The 21,443-nt window shown below is 30.4% G+C and overlaps 1 protein-coding gene and 1 long non-coding RNA gene across 11 annotated transcripts in view; one reads left to right on the top strand and one right to left on the bottom strand.

Annotated features, from left to right (window-relative positions):
• Positions 1-21,443, bottom strand: part of LOC144842732 (uncharacterized) — a 173,360-nt gene that overhangs the window by 32,892 nt on the left and 119,025 nt on the right. The window lies entirely within an intron of this gene.
• LOC144842664 (muscleblind-like protein 1) overlaps positions 1-21,443 on the top strand; it is a 179,460-nt gene that overhangs the window by 50,903 nt on the left and 107,114 nt on the right. For 7 of the 10 annotated variants that reach the window (XM_078699170.1, XM_078699172.1, XM_078699173.1 and 4 more), the window contains one exon: positions 8,918-9,312. The exons of 2 other annotated variants lie outside the window; for them this stretch is intronic. The gene's annotated coding sequence lies outside the window, so the exon portion shown is untranslated. Of the gene's footprint in view, positions 1-8,694; positions 9,313-21,443 lie in introns of those variants that run through there. One more of the 10 variants, XM_078699167.1, reaches the window with a different exon arrangement.

The raw sequence follows: 21,443 nt of genomic DNA, 5'->3' as shown, positions 1-21,443 counted from the left end.
ATTCAATGTTTGCTTAAACACTTATTATGAACACTATGATTATGTTATTATATGTTGATATCTTTTTAGGCTCCATTACAAAATAGAAATACCTTGTATAGGCCTAAATATGCCTTTGAGAATCTGCCACAATCAATATAATTTACAATTGTGGAAAATAAAGTTGGCTGAATTTGAATATTAACAAGTATACAGTTGACTTTTAAGCATGTCCATTATTAATGTAATCCGAGTATATTCCATATTTCATACCCTTGGACTAAATATGGTAATAGCACAGTATTTTAGTGATTTTTATGAGTTTACTCATTTTTAATAAACAAATAAAAGCAATTTTATATCTTAGAAGAAGGTCTCCCAACTTTCCACAAATTGCGAGTTCCTTAATCTTTCTTAATCATAAGAATATCTATAATACTATCAATTATACTATAGCATTTTCAGTTGGTACAGAAATAGAATTAAACAAAAATGTATAGTTATTTAGTAATAAATGGTGTTTTAATTTATAATTCCTACTGTATACAGTACATCCACCACAACTGAAATAAATATATCACAATCAAATCTGGAGATATTTCAATTCAATGGTAATTTTTTTGATGAATTGTGATAAATAGAACATAGCCGCTAGAAACAGATAATAATACCACAGGCAAATGGTAATGTTGTTAATGTTTATAATTTCATGTTAGTTTATGTAGGTACTGGTCAGATAAGGGTTATATTTCCCCCAGTTAATATACTTTTAATGATTGAAAACTTCACAATAAATGTGATTTATGTTTATTCTGTACCTGTATTTAGCCACAGAGATAAAAATACACTCGTGATTGAACTAATTGAAAAGTATTCATACATTCATTTTTTATGCAGTGATAGAATATCCAAGGACAAAATATTGTAATAGTATAGTTATCATTCATTACATTATTCCATCAATGTAAAAAAACAAAGTTATAGTAAGAGAAATACATAGGGACTGAATTTTCGTATCAGTTAAATGGAAGAATACTTTTACGAGTTGGTTTTACCACCCGTATTATTCTACAGAAAACTTTTATTCAAGGAAAAAGCCACTTTCATCTTAAATGTCGAAGACTAGGCTGTGGTATAAACATTTTTTCGCACTGATTCTAGGAGATTATAGTATAGCCGGTTCTTTTCTCACAATATTCAGGCATTGCATAAACATTTTTTACAAAAGGATAGCAGTGCAATAGTGCCTTCAATCATTGAAATGGAAGAAAATAATGCATGGCAAGGATACGGAATCAACAAATTAAAAAGCGAGGTTAAACTTTCTGCATGATTTCTTTATGGTAATGAAATAACATATGAGGAAGATACATTGGTATTAATTGAACAACAAAATAGAGACAAGTGTAGGCTGATTATGCAGATCTGATTTTCCTATAAAACAAGGTCTAGAAATAATTTGAAATAATCATTAACTCATTTGACTAGATTACATGACAAAAAAAATTAATTTTCATCTAGACATTTTTTCTATATTCGCTTTAAGAAACTGTGAAAAACTGAACCAAAGATTAAAAATGATAGAACGATGCATGTATGTAATAAGACAACCGATTAAGTGTATGTTATGTTGACAGTAGCCAGGCTTAGTCAACAGATAATTAGATCAACAATGAAATATCCATATAATCAACACAGAATATCAGACAGACAATATATAATCTTGAATATTAGAAATTCAGACCTGACTACGCATGAATTCTTTGTCCATTATTGCCACTAATTATTTTATATTAAAGCTAGCTAGTGAACATTCTATCGTAGAATATCACTAATAAGATATATAGTAAAAAACAGGTTTCATGGAATATAATTTATTCAGAATTCAATGTTTAAATTAGTTTTTTATTATAACATCCATCCAAAACAAACCCATGAACCAAGTGTCATATGAGGATTTGGCTAGTGCTGGTAGTGGCGCTTTATTGGCCATTAGAAAAGTTCTGGAAAATACAACACCCCCACCCCTACCTTCCCCCATTAAAGACCATCAATCAATTACAATTTAATTGTGTATTCTTGTAGCCCATAAATAGTGGTCATTAATTGGAGGAAGTGTTTAATTAGAAGTTAATGTTTAATTGCTAGGAGACTTGTAATGAAATTAAAAATCCTGGTTGCTTAATCTGCAGATGTTGAATGTACATTACATTTTTAATAGCTTTTTGGTAATATGAAGGAAATAGTTTAAAAATATGAAAAATGTGTTATTTCTTTAAAAAATAACTTCCTGATTCAAGTTCAATTTAGACAAAGAGACAATAGTTTATTGTGTTTTTTCTTTGAAAAATAAACATAAATTGGTCTTGTCGACTTTATCAACACAATCCAGTAATTTCTTATTTCCTTGTACTTCAAATGTGTTGTATACGGATTCACACTATTAGTTCCTTGTTGTATGGGCTGTTTTATAAATAAATAAAGGAAGTTTCTTATTACATATCTTCATAAGTACGATATTGGCGTGTTCCTACTTAAAAACATTGCAGTGCCAGCCTCATGTTTACGGAATGTAGAATTCCCTCTTTTTATGAATTGTTAAGAATATCAATATATGGCCTGATGTGTAGACTTAATGCAAGCAAAAATATTTTAATCTCAACGATTATAAGCAACGTCTTAGTTAAGTCGAAGATGCTCTCCAGATGGAATTTTGTTTATTTTATTTATTTCATTTATATGTAATTTACTTTCTATGGACCAGAGTTTCCGAAATAAAAGATTGAATGAATGAATGAATGAATGAAAAACATAAATATTTATCCAGCAAACCATCAATTTGTGCACACAATCTGTTTAATATTTTTTTCCATCATCCTCTCCAGCATTAAGCTTAAGTTCCCACTAGGACGCAACGTAACTACGTAAGCATGATGTCGCTTGTGATTGGTCAACTCACTCGCGGTTGCATTGCGTCCTAGTGGGACAAAGTTTTAACAGGTCTCTGCATCTTCAATTCCAAGTCTTAAATCACTAATATTATTTATTATTTTATATATAAATAAACAACTACCAAAACCATTGTCAAAGATTCTTTGGAGTTTTTCTTTGTAAACAGGTCCAAACATAAAACAAAAAATTTGTTGGTGAGATGCAAACATCACACAGTGTTCACTCGTCATCAAAATCTTGGCCAAACAACAAAAAACTGCAGAGAACTAATAAAAGCTTTAGTCTTGTTTTTCGTTATATCAAAAAGGCCAATTTACACAGACGAGCAGTAACAGTAGCGGAAATCCCGGTTCTGTATCTAAATTTGTTCGGTCTACCACCTGTCTGCTCCATGTTTGGTGTCAATGGCCCTAAGAAATAACATAGATTCTATTTTTTTGTTTTTACCATTATTGCTCGTCTGCGTAAATTGGCCTTATCGATGTTGTTAGATGTAGAGTACACATTGTTATATATGCAAATTTCATCAACAAACACATAGGGATAACGTACGGGTATGTTTTTAATTATTTTTAATTAGGTCACTGTTATGTTTGATTAACATTTAATTAATTGTTATTATGCCTCATGAAAGAGAATGTCTATTTCATACTCAAATTTAAAGTAATTTAATTACAAATTATCAATATGATTTATATACTTGACTAAGAGGTTTCTAATATACTGTGGTTTTTTAAATGATAGAATGAATATATCAATTGAATTGTAGTATCTTTAAAATAACAAATTTTTAATTCTTTGTAATGTGATTGTGACTATTATTTTATAACATTTCTGAATAGAACATTAATACATGAATCATCATGATACAGAAGTTATGTTTGATTTGACATACTCGCAAAACTTTGATATGGCTACGTTCAACTTATCTCCCTTGCAAGACATGACAGAGTATTAACCTTGTAAATATTAACAATATACTTCCAAAAATAGTTGCCCTATCCTGAACATTACATTTGTTTCTGTAATTGTTAAAATTCCAAAATAAAAGGATATAAATTGACACCAATAGGCCTACAACTACATTTTTTGTTAACAAACTTGTTTATATAAAATTTAAAGTTATTCAATAATAGCTCTTAAAATTCAATGTATTTGTCTTTCTTGGAATCAAAGACATTCATATTTAGAGAAAGGGATTAATGATATAGATTAGTGATGGCGATCTGGGGATTAAATAATAGTGATCGAGTTTAGTGATAATTTGAAACAAATATATATATATTGAAAGATTTTGTCAACTGAACATGCAGAAATAAGTTATTTCTGAACTGAATAATAACTCTTTTACATCTTTTACATCTGTAAAAGAGATAGGGATTAGTGATAGAGATAGGAATTAGTGATAGAGATAGGGTTTAGTGATAGAAATAACAACAAAACAAAATATTTGATGATTTTGTCTATCTGAGTAACAACTTTTACTATAATCTTAGTTTGCCTCTGTGCAAAATTTAGAATAAAAAAACTCTTAAGTCTTTTCTTAATGTAGTGATAGAAGTGATTAGTGATAGAGATTAGTGTTAATAAAAAATATTTGATATATAAATTTTGTCTAGTTATAGAGCAATAATTATTTTGCATTTAATATCTAATATTTCATTAAAACGATCAGTCAATCTTACAGACTACAAGTTTTTTAGGCATACCTGTAAACAAAGTATAATATAATAATAAAAATGTACACAGAAATTATTAAAACGAAAACTAATATGTTGTATCATTGAAATCTTCAGGCTGCTGGTCTGTTTTAGACATACATAGGCTGACCAACCAGTATAAGATTACTATCTATAATGAAATGATATTTGCATGTTACCTTCTAGCTATCGACTAGATATCAATTTCTAAAAGAAATGATCTTTCTAATTATTATTATCAATATAGATTGTATTTTCTGTATGTATAGATGAAAATATGACTGACAGAGGTAGAGATATGCAAAGATATCATATTTGATTTAATGGATTTTTTTGCGTTTAAGAAATTTTTCTTTATTAGAAATAACAATAATACTAAAAATAAGACCAACAAAAATGACAAATAACAAATGATAATCATTAAAATAAACTAAATTTGAAATGTACACGTGTTTAGAAACACTAAAAGAAATAGCAAGGTATAGGAAAAACTGGAGGAACTTAGTTCAGAACACTTCTCAGCGCAACAGCAGTACAGTAAGTCAAACAATCAAGACGTTTGGTTTTTACCTGAAAATTTTGAATGGTGTGGCCAAAATTCAAAAGGCACTCTGAGATCTGCTGTATTATATTTTCAATAATAATAGTTCATAATAGAATTTATAGTAGTCAATTAAATTCAAACTATTAACACATTTACAGCTATGCTTTACATTTTGATGGGGGATAATGCCTATGCCTTAAAAAAACGTTTTCTGACATTGCATTTCACAACTGATAGTAAATTATTTTGGAACTATCTACACAAATATTACACAGTTGATTAGCCTTTTCTTTTTTCCCTTTTAAGTAAGTTAGTTTACTATTGTATATTACACTATATATTTTATTAGTAGTTAATTGATGCAGGTCTTCACCTATTATATATACTGTCTATTTTCAGCTCGCATTTGTTAGAGTACTGGTTGGAAATGTCTTCACCTTCGAGACCCAACAAAGTTTCCCCTTTAAAAGGGTGTCCCCTGGATTGGGGTCGGCAGTTGTGTTAAAACATATTTCCCCCTGGTTTTTTTAAAAGAAAGTTTCCTCTATGGGTATCCTCTGACTAGGGATATCCCAGAGGAAGAGGTAGACTGCATGTACCACAATTTACTATAATATGTTGATAATATTACATTCTGCAGAGCATGACATATTAAGATTATTATTTTTCTTTATGAATATCATACTACTGTACCTTACTGCTGTTAATTCAGACGAGTATATTCTTGTCATAAATCATACGTCTGATATTAATATTCCACTGATTATGCAATAACGATTTCCTTGTATACAGGGTATGTTTATCAATTACTTTGTAGGTTGTAACTGTAATTTAAAATATATCTAGTGCTTTGATATAAAAAGAATCTTATGAATTGATATCAGATAATGCTACCTCTCAAATTGGAAACAAAAATTCCAGATATCATGGTATTCACAAAGATTTTACTCAGAATGTTACGATATTAAACTGATAGATTTTAAAATAAATTGCAGCTGAACCTTTGGAATTGACACCCTATTAAGTTGACAATTTCCTGAGATATTAATTACATTATTATATAATATTAAATTAATTAATTATTGTTGATATAAAGTTTGCGGTACACCACGTATATAGTTCTGAGAAGAACTGTTGAGTTTCTCGACGTTTCGATCAATGTGCTTTGATCGTTCTCACTCCTGAGGACAATCAAAGTATATTGATCGAAACGTCGAGAAACTCTACAGTTCTTTTCAGAACTAATATATGTGATGTACCGCAAACTTTATATCAACATTTGATTTCACCATGCAACCTTCAAACAATATATAATTAATTATTATTATATATCATATGTTAACACTGTCATCCTACTCTAAGCAACTTTCAGCAATAGTCTAGGGAGTGAGTAACAGGAAAAAATACAGATGTTACAGAATCAACTTTTGAAAACTGTAAATAAGATTGTGATACTCATAAATACAACTGGTTTAAGATGGAAAAGATGGCAAACATAACCTAACCATTCTTACTTACCCCTCAGGCACAAAATGTTTAACAGAATTAACATAATGGTTTAGCTGTTTTGTAGTTTATTTGCTAGTGAAATTTCAAACTTACAAGTGTACATTGTCATGATACAGTTAGGTGATGGACACATCATTAGTGAATGCATAGGAATGATGTCTGTCTGGAATTGAAACAAGTTAGATATAAAAGGAGTAGTTACTTCATTATAATGTTATTTATCCCTGCCTACAGCGTGGATCACCGTTGAGTTCAATTTGAAGTCACTTGTGTCCAATGCAATGTAGAATCATTTATTGTCAAAACAATAATTCCATTGCTTACTTTTATTATTTCTATTAACATGGAGGAATTCTTTTAATGCAAATATGTCTTTCTTCTAGCATTCAACTTTCTTAGTAAATTAGCTGTTAGAGCTATACCTCAACCAACTGAAATGTGTCCATATCTATAGTTACATTAATCAATTCCCAGGTAATTAAACTTTAAACTTTAATAAATGCCTAAAGTTTACACACTGTAAGTTTAGAATATTTAATTAACTATTACTGTAGTCTTCCATGTGGAAATTAACTTTTAAATAGCGCCACCAAGAGGCCACATTAGTTAAAAGTTACACACAGACTATTGAATAGTAGTACAGTACTATAATAGTAGTAGTACTGTAGTCATTTTGTGTTCTTATATTGTTAGATTGTACAATGCATATAATTAAAAAACATGAAAGTAGGTGATTTTTAATCCATTTTACAGTATATAACATTATGATTTTGTTATTTTTTTTTATAATTTATTCATCAACACTTTTCACTACCTTAGTATTACCAGATTTTCAAACAATTTTTTAATATTTACTGTAAATTTAAAAGAAGAGGCCTATTTTTCATGCCTGATGAATAGCTTACATTCAATGTTCAGTATTGTTTATATGCTATACAATATAATATTGTATAGCATAATATTATATTAAAACATGATGTTCATTCAGGTGAAGGTGAAATATTTCAAAAGCAGAAATCTTTCACACAGATATGATATTGTTGTATTTTAATTGTTTGAATTAAAAATAAACTATTTTTTTAGTTTAATTTCATGGAGCATTAGGCACTAAATGCCTTACAGTTTTACTCACCCAAATAAATTGCATAGCAAATAGTGCTGATGATGGCTAATAAACCATATCAACATAATATAATTGTATAGAAAATATTGTAACACAAATTAATTATATAATTTTTTTTTATTAAAAAAAACAATTAAAGTTTTTTTTTTTTTCAATTTGCTGTTATGCTATCAAACCATAAATAATTAAAAATGTAAAAATAATAATAAAATGGGGTTTTTTTTCCCATAATGCAATAATAAATTATGGATAATCTTTACATTCCAGGAAGTAATTTTACAAATTTATACTTAATATACTATAATTTAAATTTTTGTTTTAAATTTCAGTCATAAAGTCTAAGTTCCTATCTTATCTATTACTGTTATCAATATAAGAGTGATTAGGCCTATAGTTATTATAATTCAATAGTGTCATATAATATCATATTTTGAATATGTGTAGGCCTATAGTAAATCCTTCCTAAGCTTATCAGATCTCATTAAGCTAGATTATCTCTGATATCATGGTACTAATCCTATATAATTAGATCTTAAATAATGCGATAACATGACCCCCAGCAAATGTTACTGGTTCATATGCTATTAACCAATTTTAGTATACCTGTACACCCAGCAAACTAATGTTAGTATACTTCAAAATCTAGTTTTTGTTACTGTTTTACACTATTTTAACATAAATAGAAATATTAAATTAATAATTTGTTTATTTTTAATCTATTATCTTTATTTCATTAGATTTGAATTTATTTGGAAAATCATTTTTAAAATACATACAAAGTATAGTAACATTAATTGTTGACATTACGAATGATATACATTTAAGTTTTTTCTTGATTTAAAATAACTTTTTATTTGAAAAAACATGATGTCCTGTTTGTTTAGTCAAGATAATTGATAAAATGATTAAGAAAGTTTTGTTAATATGAAATTAATTAAGCTGACTGATGTACCTGTACCATCTTGTGTCTTTTCTTTGTCGGCTTTAAGTCGGATTCACACATGTTTTATTTTTTTATGTTTAATATTTTTATTGTAACATCTGTTTGCGGATAGTGTAAGTTGAAAATGCTTGAATTACCTTTGATAAAAACCTCTTCACTGTATATAGATACTTGAACACGGATGTTAAACTAACAGCCATTGGCTGGTTTCCCAGCTGCCACGGCAACCAACGGACCGTACTGATACCATTCAAAAGCAACAATTTTGGATATTATGTGCAAGCGAGCTTGCTAAGCTTTCATCAAGCATTGTCTACTGATTGAACTACCATGAAGGGCATTACTAGAACAGGTCAAGGTTCAAAGAACACTCAAGGTCGTGTGTGTTGAAATAGTAAGCCAGTACACTGTCTCGCCATTGCAGAAAACACACACACACACGCTGCTGGCTGGAGCATCTCATCACTGCCTGTAGATTTCGCTTGTTTAAGCCCTCTTAATCTCCCCCTTTCTCTGCTCAAATCTGTACATGGATCTTAAGAAATTTTAACCCGGTAAAAATGTAAGTGGATATATTCTTTGCAATTAAATTGTGTTGTATGTTGATTTAGTTGACTTAGTACTGTTACTTAAATCTCAATCTAACTTGTCAAGCAAGTTATTACTCTCTATAGACAGACAGTATAGAAACAACTTGTTGTGCAGTCTGCAACACTGTAACACTCATGATGTATACATATTCTTAAATAAGACCTACCATACTCTTATGCATTAGGCAAGCCTAGGTATTATTCCATTATGATTATTGATTTTTACATTATAGTATTTTTTTTTTATTAATAGTTTTGTTATTCATTTGAATAAGAATGGCTAATATAACAAATACAAAGTCTCATATGTTTTGGATCCCATTAGGGCACTTTGTCATAGCCTTAATGTAAAAACATTGTTATTATAAAAATGGGACTAGCTATTTATTTATTTTATGGCATAAAACAGCGCTGAGCTAAATATGTTTGCATTACATTGTTACAATAATATAAATAGGTTAAAATTTGGATTAGTTTTTTATAGTAATATTCCCATGTTTAAAAACTAGTATCAAAATTGTGCACTTAAAAAATATTACAATTCTAAAATTTGAGCTTTGTTACTATTTCAAATAATTTTAGTATTTTTTTGAATAAAATCATATTTTAATCAGATATTTGAAAATAAATTCTTATTTATTTTTGTACTGTAGTAATTATAATTTTGTTTAAACACTAAACAAATATTTCAATAATTTAATAGGTTTCTGTAACTTAAAAAATATAATATAAATATGAAAAAAAAATATAATATAATATGAAAAAAAATATAAGAGCGTGATTGGTTCAAAGAGTTGTTAACTTATAGTGAATTAAAATATGTATGGTACAGAATCTAAAAACAAAAAAACATTGTAGGTCTTTGTAATAATAATATTAGATACCTAAACAGTGGAGAATCCTGGATTTCTGGGGCCTAAAAATGTAAAATTATTATTATAACTAAGATTTTGCATTGCAAAGTTCTGCAGGTGCCCAGGCAGGTTCCATACAACCACCCGCTACCCCCCTTGATCTGCCTGTTTTAAGAATATAATTAAAATGTAACAAACACAAGGTTATATATATATATATTTATATAAAACTGTAAAGATGATCTCTAAATCGTATAACTCATGTATATAGTTTTACTCTTTACAATAAATAAACAAAGTATTTTATTTTTCAATTGTATGTATTGATCTATCTATACACAATACAAAATATACCTAATGTTAATGGTTATATGCTATATTTTCTATTCAAACAACTTCCTATACTGGAAATATGTTATATTTTCTCTTGTAAACAACTTGCCTATACTGTGCAGTACCTATATAATGCAGTGTACTGTAGATATAGTTTTAAAGGTTGTATGTTATTTTCTATTGTAACAACTTCCCTGTAGAGTAGGCCTACCTATACAAAATGTATTAACCGCACTAACCTACTACTTTTTGTGAGCCATTCAAGTGTAAACCGTTTCTTTGATTCTCATTCAAATTGATATTAATATTTAAATTTAATTATGAATTATAACCACAATAGGTCGTCGTATAGTGTGATAAAGTTACTGATGATGGAATAGCTAAGACAATATCAATTAGGATTATAATTTATTAAGAAATGCTGTTGTTATTCAGTATGAAAAAGACCCTGTAATAATAGTGATTAAGGCTTAGGTTAAGAAGAGGATATTTCCTTATGTCCAATAATAATGTACCATACTATACTATTCTTATATTCTGTACATTAGACCAAATAAAATACAATTTAATCATGTCTCCTCCTTCATCAAATTTGATAGCTGCTATTATTTTTTTGAATGATCATATTCAGAACCATTAAATTGTCCATCAAAATTACATCGTGATTATCAGATGTTGATGTATAACTAGACTGAACTGTTTTACTTTTCATTTAATGTTGGTACATCACAATAACTAATCGTGGTAATATCAGCAACTGTAATTTTAAACTCCGGTACAATTCTCATGTTGGTATAGTCGCAATACTGTAGATGCCACTCAATGAACATGAAACTAACAATTTTTCAATTAATCTTAAATAACATAATATCACATGCCATGCCTCTACTGATATTTTAATTAATACAAAATTAATATAATTTTATATTGTATAATGAAAACTTAATTTGCTACTAATCATTAAAAATATTTATATTTTGGTGCAACACACCAATAGATAGGCCAGTCAATAGGCTTGTTTTAGGCAGTACACCGGGAGATGATCCCCTACTCTTATTTTGATAGGCCCTAACTGCATTCTTTATCGTGCACATGAGCCATATTGCCCAGAGGACCAACGCCTTAACGTCTCATCTGCTATCCACATATATTTCAACTTGAAATTGTTGAATGAACACATATAGTCACTTACAATAGCATAGGCCTCAGATTCTAAAGAGCATTATAATTGCAGAGATGGCTCACTATGTAAACACCATAAACTGTTGTATACACGTAATACTTAAAAGCTTGTCTTAGTATTGGTAATATCTATTTACAGAAAAAATAAACTAAATTCTCGCTATTCGTTAATAATACATGAGGTACTACGTAATATTTAAATTAATTTTTAAACGATCATATCTGAAATTAATTCTGAACTCTACCATAAAACGTTTTTTTATTAAAAAGTTTGATAAATACAGGTAATTACATTTTATCAGTAATGGTAAAGGTTCCAGTATTTGGAGTAGGCATGGCCAAGGAAGGAAGTGCTCAACTTAAACTAGTGTTATATATTTTTTTTCTAAAAATGAGGGAGGGAGAATAATACCAAGAATGTATTATATAATTGTTAGATAATTTTTTTTAAATAAGGACTATAAAAATACATTGCATACTAAGCAAATATGTCATTGTACCTCAAAATATATGCAAATCAACAATTATATTATCATAATAAAGTGTTATAACTTTTCATTGTATTGAATGATGCCCCAGTGACCCCTAACTCATCCCTATGGTATAAAATGAACCATGAATGATTAAATCAAACAATTTAAATACATCTAAGTACTGTTACAAAAACAAATACAACAACTGAGTTAAATTGATAATCAGTAGTAAGATGGTCATGAATTTGGTAAGAATATGAATCAGTATTTGCAATTCACAATTTCAGTTTATAAAATAATTAAACATACCTCCAAGTTGGTACTGTAGGCATACCACCTTCAAATTAATTATTTCCTTCAATTAGATATCACTTTTCTGTAGTCATATAAACACAATTCTAAAATGTCATTTGTCATTTTTGAGGTCTAATTGCTAAAGATCATTGGTCCTAAAATGTGGTCTTTAATTGGAAAAAAAATCCTTTAGTAGGAAATAGAAACAGATATTATACAATTGTTTATCATCCATGCACAGATAGGAAGTCTGTATTTCATTACAAGGAAGTTAGGAGTTATTAAAATGGATTGATCATAATTCATTTTAGGGCCTGTTTCTATTTAAAAACTGCAAAGAACTGTTTTCTTAGAAGTCAGTTTTTAGTTATTTTCATCAAGGTGAACAGGGCCTTAAAAAGCTCTGTCTACACTATCAAACTACTGTGATGTGCCCAAATGTGGTGGTGATCTTTAATAGTTTATAAAATTATATAAAGTTGCAGCCTATCATTTTATTTTTTAATGGTGGTCATTAGTCATGTATGTCACAGAAAGTGACCAAATATTTGCGCCATTCATTTTACCACCTCAAATTGTGATTACATGTTCACAGAAACTTATTTTAAAAGTGTTCGTGATCGAGACCAAAATAAAATGAAAAGTTAAAAATGTGTTTAAGATTGGTTATTTGTAGTTTTTGGGGTTTTATTGCGAGGACCCATTTTTATTGGAAAGTTAGATAGTTATTAAAAACGCTGTTTTTATCTGTTGTTTCTCTCTCTATAGAAATAGGCCCATTAAAAAATACCCACAATATTAATCATATTCACTGAGTATCACTAGCCAACATGCCATACATAATACAGCTAATATTATAAAGTGAATTAGTCTAAAGTGGATATCAAAATTATTCAAATATTATTGCTATTCAGTATGGAGATAAGATACAGACAAATTTCACAATGTACAGTAATTGGTTACTTTGAACCTCTTTAAAAATGTTGGATTTTCCTGCTCACAAACTGTAACATAAATCAACTTATTATTAGTACTTACTAGAGGGGGAGGGGGGAGGTGTGGAGTTATGCAGAAGATAGGACATCAAATTAACTCCCGGTTCTACTATGATATCTACTGATAACCAAGTTGTTCATGAAAGTCAAAGTAGACCGGCTGAAATGTTAAGATACTTTCACAATAATTAGTCATGTGCAGCAGGATATAATGAACATTGCTTCAAAACTATCCAATTGTTATTGTTGTCAATTTGTATATTTTATTATTGTTTATTAAATATTGTTGTTTATGTTATTAGGATTATATTTACAGAATTCTTATTCATCGTGGTTCAACATACCGTGTGCGTTTCACCTGTGTTGACCACTCTGTTTGTTAGTGTTGTATAGGTCCACATGTGAAAAGTTTAATTTCTCTCTGAATGTTTGCCATCAACAGAATATCCTTGTTTTAAACCATATTCAAACTTCCCATTTTGATTTACCTTGTCTGAGATGTTCCACACCTGTTTAGAACATTTAACCACTAACTTAACCACTTTACAGTTTGGTGTTGTTATATAAAACATGTACAACAAATTTGAACAGCTTTGCAATAAAACTATAGTTACATTAGCTCCCATGTGGTTTGGCTAGCCTCCTTTCCAGCCTGTCTATCTTGTAATCTGCATCCTTTTCCTCATTCATACACCTGTATTATGGACCCTATAGGCATTTATTCCATATTCCACTACTCACAAAAATGCATTCATTTATTTTCAGGGCAAAAATGTAATAATAGCATAACGTCCACATGCTTTTGTCTATGAAGAGATACCAATGTATGATTGGTAGGACATTTAACTACTTAAAATCAAAATACTATTGATTTATGCTTTACAAATACATTGAATATTTACTCTACCATTTGTTTGCATCAAGTCTGAATCATGTTAGAGATCGCACTATATTAAAACAATTGTGCACTCTATACTATCAGTCAACTCTATACCAAACTCATCAGATAACGCTACCAAACAATCATTTTTACCGTCTTCCAGTAGAACTCATCACACCATCTTATTAGAGCACAAATATCCACTTAATTAGAATAGGGGTTTGATATAGTACTGGTGGTTATAATATAATTATTGCCCTCCGTAAATTTCAAGGGAAAATATCCCTTAATAAAGGGTGCCACCTCAATAGGCCGTGTCCCTTATAAAGGGTGCCCTCTAAATAGGGGTGTTCAAATAGCTGGATTCTACTGTATTTTCTTTATATGTGCACATTACAAAATGGAAGACAAATAGTACTAGACAGTGAGGATGATTAATCAAACATTATATTTTATTTCTTTTGTATTGCATGTGTATGTTGGATGTTTTCCTAAATGATTACTCCACTTTGTGTAGTTGTTCATATTGCTCACAGTGACAAGATGTAATGGTCTTTTAAATTATACAGTTCCACAAAAGTCTGCCATGCAATTATTTATTTTTTTCAATTCTAGTAAGAAAATAAATAATGTGACAGTTTGATTTAGTATTTCTGCATTTCAACTAGGATTAAAACATGCACTGATCACCGAAATAATGTAAAGTTTCAACTTTGACCTCATAAATGAAGCTATTTTTGTATTACAGATCGGTTGTTTATGCATCCATGTTTAATTGTCATACAATCAATTTGTGTATTATCATTGATTTCCCATAATTCTTGTTAGGTTTGTTTCAGTATCACTGATGAGTAGATATACCTGAAGGTTAGCGAGAAGCAGAAGTCAATAATTGTCATCTTCGCCATTTTCAATCGTATCACTGGACTCTAATTATTACTAGCCCATATCATGCAATTTTTAAAGTGAAAATCCCGCTGCTCTCTTTACTTTTTCTAGGTCTAAGAAAAAAAGTAAATCCTTTAGAGTTTACAGTACATGTGTTCATGGCCTAGAATTGTATTGGATTTTTGTTTGTTTTTTTTTTTGTGTATATTTAGTGTTTAGTCTCTTTTGGCTAGCTGCAGATATCAAGGCATTTTTTAGCTTGTTGTCACACAACTACAGTAGCTGAGAAGTGTTTACACTCTGGGCAAGCCATCAAATTTCCTTTAATATCTAGTAGTAGTAGGCTAGTGTTAAAAAATTAGCACACGTTTGTATGTGTATATTATTTTTCTTTCAATTATGATTGGACAAGTTGATGGGTGTGTAGAATAATACTTTACCACTACATAAATATAACAATAAAGATTAATATAATAATATGGTAGGGCCTATACAAAAATGTGATAGTAATTTTGTGAAATGATTAATGTATAAAATTTGTAGAAAACTATGCTCACTACTGTATGTAAATTTGTCGCATTATAGCACTTTTTCTCAGTGATTCTTACATGCGCTATAAAGCTCTTATCTCACAATAATCTCATAACCATGTTTTACAAGATAAAATGATTGCTAATAAATAATAATTAATAATTATTTATAATGTTAAAAAAATATATCTTCAATAATAACATTCCATGTTTATCATTTTACTACAATTGAGAATATATTTTCAATAAAGATAGCATTGATTTCTAAATAGCAGTGCTTTTGGTTAATGAATTTGAACATCCAGACTAAGACAACAACAAATTGTTAAACGGAATTTTGCACTGAAACACTTTTGATGGTCAAAGATAACATATAGAGAATGGAATTTAAAGGGGGGTTCCGGGTTTAAAATGAATAGTAAAAAATGTAAAATATATTTGTTTGTCTCTTGAACGGTAAAAGTTTCAATTTATATAAGCGCCCAGTGAAGCAGAACGAAGGCTGTGAAATGAAGCCAGATTACAAGTGCAGCTACGGCAAAATCACACTGTGGTTACAGAATAGGAAATTCGTGAAATGGTCAATCTTCCGACGACTCGTTATCATTAACCATATCAATTACTTTTGTAAAATTATACTTATCTGATGTAATTTTAGTCGGTCTTCCCATTTATAAAGTCAATTTTTTATGAAAATCCATCAAAACAGTGAAAAATTAGATATGTTTGCACTTTACGTTTGCCGATTTTCGCACTGACTTAGGGAAAGCCTTCAAAATCAATGAAGCGTAACGTATACATTCCTGCTGAGCGAGGAGAGCGAGACGACGATACACGTGCTCTCTCTGCCCATGCCTGGCATCGTCACGTGATAAGCAGATACAATATACAATACCAAACTGGTCGGGTCGAGTATACCCCGTCTATAATCACAACATGAACGATGTACAGTATTTGATTGAAGGTCGACTCGACCTACCGGAATGGTATAGATAATATAGCTCGAATGAGAGAGTTGGAATATTTTTAAACATATGATAAGTATTGCTAATTTTAAAAAGTGTAGCCTATAGTAAAAGGCCTGGTGGTATCAATTCGCATAGGGTCTACTACACTAGCTAGCTCAATTTTTAACTGGGCCGGATCGGCTAGGTCTCCTTCCTACTACCTGGTCTACTTGCTTGATGCAGTATCCGCTTTTTTGGAGAGTAAACTAGGCCTATTTTAGGCCTACTTATTAGACGATCGGGACACCATATACGTGCGGACGGCGATCGGCCCTTGTTTTGCCTCAATATTTACAGCCGATTATGTAGAACGTTTTAGGTTTAGATTGTTTAGGAGTTTGGTTTGGAATCCACTGAGTTTTTTTTATTTATGGGCCAATCGTTTAGTAGTAGGTATAGCTAGGCCCATGATGGCCCCAATGTTTTAGCGTAGCCATCGTGGCATGGAATCCCTAGTCAGAAATGGCTCTCACCCATGAATAAAATGATTTAGGCTAGGCCTAGCCTAGTACGTGAAGCCGATATACGATCTGTACTATTGGAGGTATAAAAATAGTATAATTTATGACAACGTAATCTGTACTAAATTTTGTATTTCATTAAATGTCAAATAAATATATGCTACTACTGTTATTATTACACTTTAGGCCTAGCTTAGAAAATCTACAAAAAAATGTATTTCACAATGATCGGGTGGTCGTCGTTTGACAGGGGAGAGAGATGCAAGTTGACAAACACAACGTACAAGCTTGATGTCGCGAGTTTGGAATCCACTGATGATGTGATTTTGTGAATATCTCATGAATATTAATGAGCTTCCCTAAGCTGCTTAAAAACAGACTTTCCATGAATTTACCCTAAAATGTATATGAAATTTAATTTTTTTAATTTCTCGTTATTACTTCTTCATTCTGACATGTCTATATTGTTATAATATTTTTTATTTAATAAATAAACGATATTTAAAAGCAATTTCAAACCCAGAATCCCCCTTTAAGTTCCACTGTCTGTCTATTAGATCATTTATACATATCTTATAATTGCAATCTACGACTAAGGGATATTAAATAAAGCGTTCCTTTAAGCGTTCTATAGCATCAGATACTTTTAAGATTGGAAACAGTACTACATTAATAATATTCCACAAGCAGAAATAGAGAGATTCACAATTGGGTATAACTGTTTGGCACTGCACGAATTAAAAACGTGAATTGTTTTTAAGGTCGTAAGTGAGATTCAGAATGATATGTGAAACGATGGTGTGTAACTAGGCTGGTTCTATGAGGAAAGCGTTTATGCTATGAGGCATGGCAGCTTGGCACAGTAGGCCTGCTGTTTGAGGTCAGTTCGCAATGAAATAGAAGGCGGTATTAGGTGATTTGAACTGACAGATATCTGCTGTGTCCAACTGATCTAGGCTTAGCTGGGAACAAGGGGAGATAACTAAGTTTAATTGCCAGTGAATATAAGCAAACTATTAGGTAACTAGAGTGGACCAAAGGACTTGAAATTCAAGGCAGTCTAAATACCTTTACTAAATTCTTCATTAGGAAAAGCACTGAAGCGATGGCTAATTCATAGTTTGGAAATTCCCCTCCCAAACTATTTTTTACTTATCGGTTTATGGTCCACTGGACTCAAATTACATTTTGCTATTTTTTCTATAATCTTTTGAATGCTTTTTACAGTTCTATCATTGTTCATGTTTTCAATAGCTATACATTTCAAATAATACTAGACATACAAAACAAAATTTTATTATTATTTTACACTTTTACGTGACTAATATATTACTGTAGTAATATTAAAGAAAAATATCATTTTGGAATTCGTATTTTGTTTGTATGATAATATTCAGTTGAGGAAATTTAAATTGGGTTCTCTACCGACCCATACGGCAGCCACAATACAGCCCCTATCATGGAGATGGAAAAGGTAACATCTATTCCAAAAGATGCACTTCACACAAGTATTTTAAGTAATTATCTGAGGAAGGCCTTGTGCTGATTCAGTGATTGTATTGTTCGCTTGGCCACTTGACTCAAATATATACTTGAATATAATATTAGCATTCTTTTGGACATTTCAAACATATAATAATTGCCTGTGAGTTTCTTCCAAAATCATATCTAATTTCCATATATTTCAATGATTCCCTGAGAGTATTGCGGGTGATAAAACAAAAAATGAACTCACTGGAATGTCAAAAATTGAAACAACATAAAATATGTTTTAGTTTCAGGTTTACATGAATCGTTGAATAAATAATGTTTTACTGTTATGCTTTAATGCACTACTGTATGTGAAGTTGATTACTAGGAAAAAGATTTAGCTTAACTTTACCTTGTTAAAGGGAAATTAGTTAAATCAATACATTATATTTAACATTGATATAACTTGACTTGATATAATTAATAAGTCATATTTAGGCTATAGTTACACATTCTTTTCTTTAACAAATTTACATTGTGGTTCATCTTGTTTTGCTTGCAAACAGCGAAAAAAATACTGGTTGAACGTCCGATATATATATGATCTGCTGAAAACTGTACCTCTGAAACCTGTCAGAGTTATATCAGGTAAATCAGAGTTATATCGTAGGTACATCAGAGATCGGAGGTACATTAGAGATCGGAGGTACATCAGAGTTATATCATAAAGAGATTTAACTGATTACATGTGTACGCGAACTTGGATATGATTCGGATCAGCTTAAGCGTGTTAATTCTAACCAGTGTAATGTAGCTTTTGTTATTCTTCGATTAATGATAACTGAGGATTATATTTTTACTGAAAACCTTAATTCAAAACGTTAATGGATACCCATATGTAAATGTGTGTGTGTGGGTTTGGTAATAGAAATTAAATAACCAAAGCCTTCAACACATAGAATGTATTAATAATTTTCATTTAAATTTAAACAGCACGTAATCAAAGTTTGAGACATATTCATCATTAGAAAGCTTTTTTATTTGTAAACTTCATAGAGGAGACTTGAGATGGAAATCATAAACCCAGATTACGTGTTAAGTTCACATAGCCATACACGCAGCAGTCACTGACCACTAATAATAATAACCACCTCCTAGGAAAGAGAAGAGAATAGCATTTATATGCATTGTTTTATGTGTTAATTACTAGAATAGAATTATTCTTCCTCAGACATTATTATCATCATCAACATCATCATCATCATCTTCATCATTACCATCATCAACATTATCATCATCATCTACATCATTACCATCATCACATTATCATCACTATCATCATCATCATCAACATCATCACCATTACCATCATCACCATCATCATCTTCATCACCAGCATCATCATCACCATTATCATTACCATCATCACCAGCATCATTATCATCACCAGCATAATCATCATCATTATATCATCATCAAAGTTTGAGACATATTCATCATTGGAAACGTATTTTATTTTAAACTTCATAAAATAGACTTGAGAGCATGTTGCACAGTATATTGATTGTGAGATCGTGAGTTTGAATCCAGTCCTTAGGCAAGACATTTTACTGATATTCGCCTCTTTCCACCCCTGGTGGGTACCCTGGTGGGTACCTACCAGGGTACCCTGGCAAGGTAAAAACACAAACTGCGCTGATTAATACTACTGTAGCTGCAATATTATGGAAGTATGTTTTTACGTACTGCTTATATGTAAGCCCTCTTTTAGCTAGTGTGTTATTGTAGCATTTTCTCTATGGTTTACTGGGTTTTGGCCTGACTTATTTCATGTATTTTGATGAAGTGTTAGGATGTAGGTAGTGATTGATAGTTCTTATTTAGCATAGATTTTACAGGAAAAAACCTATTTAATTTTGAAAATAGAACATTGAAATATTTTTGCAATTTCGCAGTCATACTTTGCAGCACATGTGTTTCATTAATTATACTACTTTGTCTTTTTTTTCTATTTTCCTTTGTAATTCAGTGCATTCACAAGTTATTTATGTTTTTAGAAGAAAAATTATCTTCATTTATCAGATAGATGATATATTTAACACAAGAAAAAGGTTGAAAGAATGAGTTTTTTGAATAAGAAAGTACATGTTGAGCTTAATAATAACTTAATGAATAATAAGTTAGAATTAAATTAACTTTGTTTAAAGTGGCAGTAGAAAATGGTCGATCAGTACGAAGCAAATGAACGTGGAAGGCCTACGTTTTTCAATTTTAGTTAAACATCATATTTTATGTATATTATGTAGTTTGTATAGACTGTGAATTCACTTTCACAAGACCTAGCCTGGCTAACGCAAACACTTTTCAAACACACCCACCAAGCCAATGTGTAAGGGTCTGTGGACTATGTCAGGAGGGGGATGACTGTCGTCGCTTGTGTCTCGATGTAACCGTCACGCTTCAAGTAATAATCGTCTACTGTCCCAATTCGAAAGCTCACTATAACATCTGGCTACTAAACACAATAGGCAGAGGGAAATGTATTGCTATACTTAATATATACCTTTTAAATCTATAATTACCTGTATACAGTGGATAACATATTATTTGTGCCTACAAGTAATAAAGTTTACTGAACTGTTAAACTCAGACTGGTTTATTCTAAATGTGGGATTCACCTGACATAAACAAAGACTATTAAACCTGGGGTTATCTGGCAGATAAGCCTGGCAATGT

The sequence above is a fragment of the Antedon bifida genome, chromosome 5, assembly GCF_963402885.1.
Source record: "Antedon bifida chromosome 5, ecAntBifi1.1, whole genome shotgun sequence".
NCBI lineage: Eukaryota > Metazoa > Echinodermata > Crinoidea > Comatulida > Antedonidae > Antedon > Antedon bifida.
This window is presented reverse-complemented; position numbering and strand designations above follow the sequence as displayed.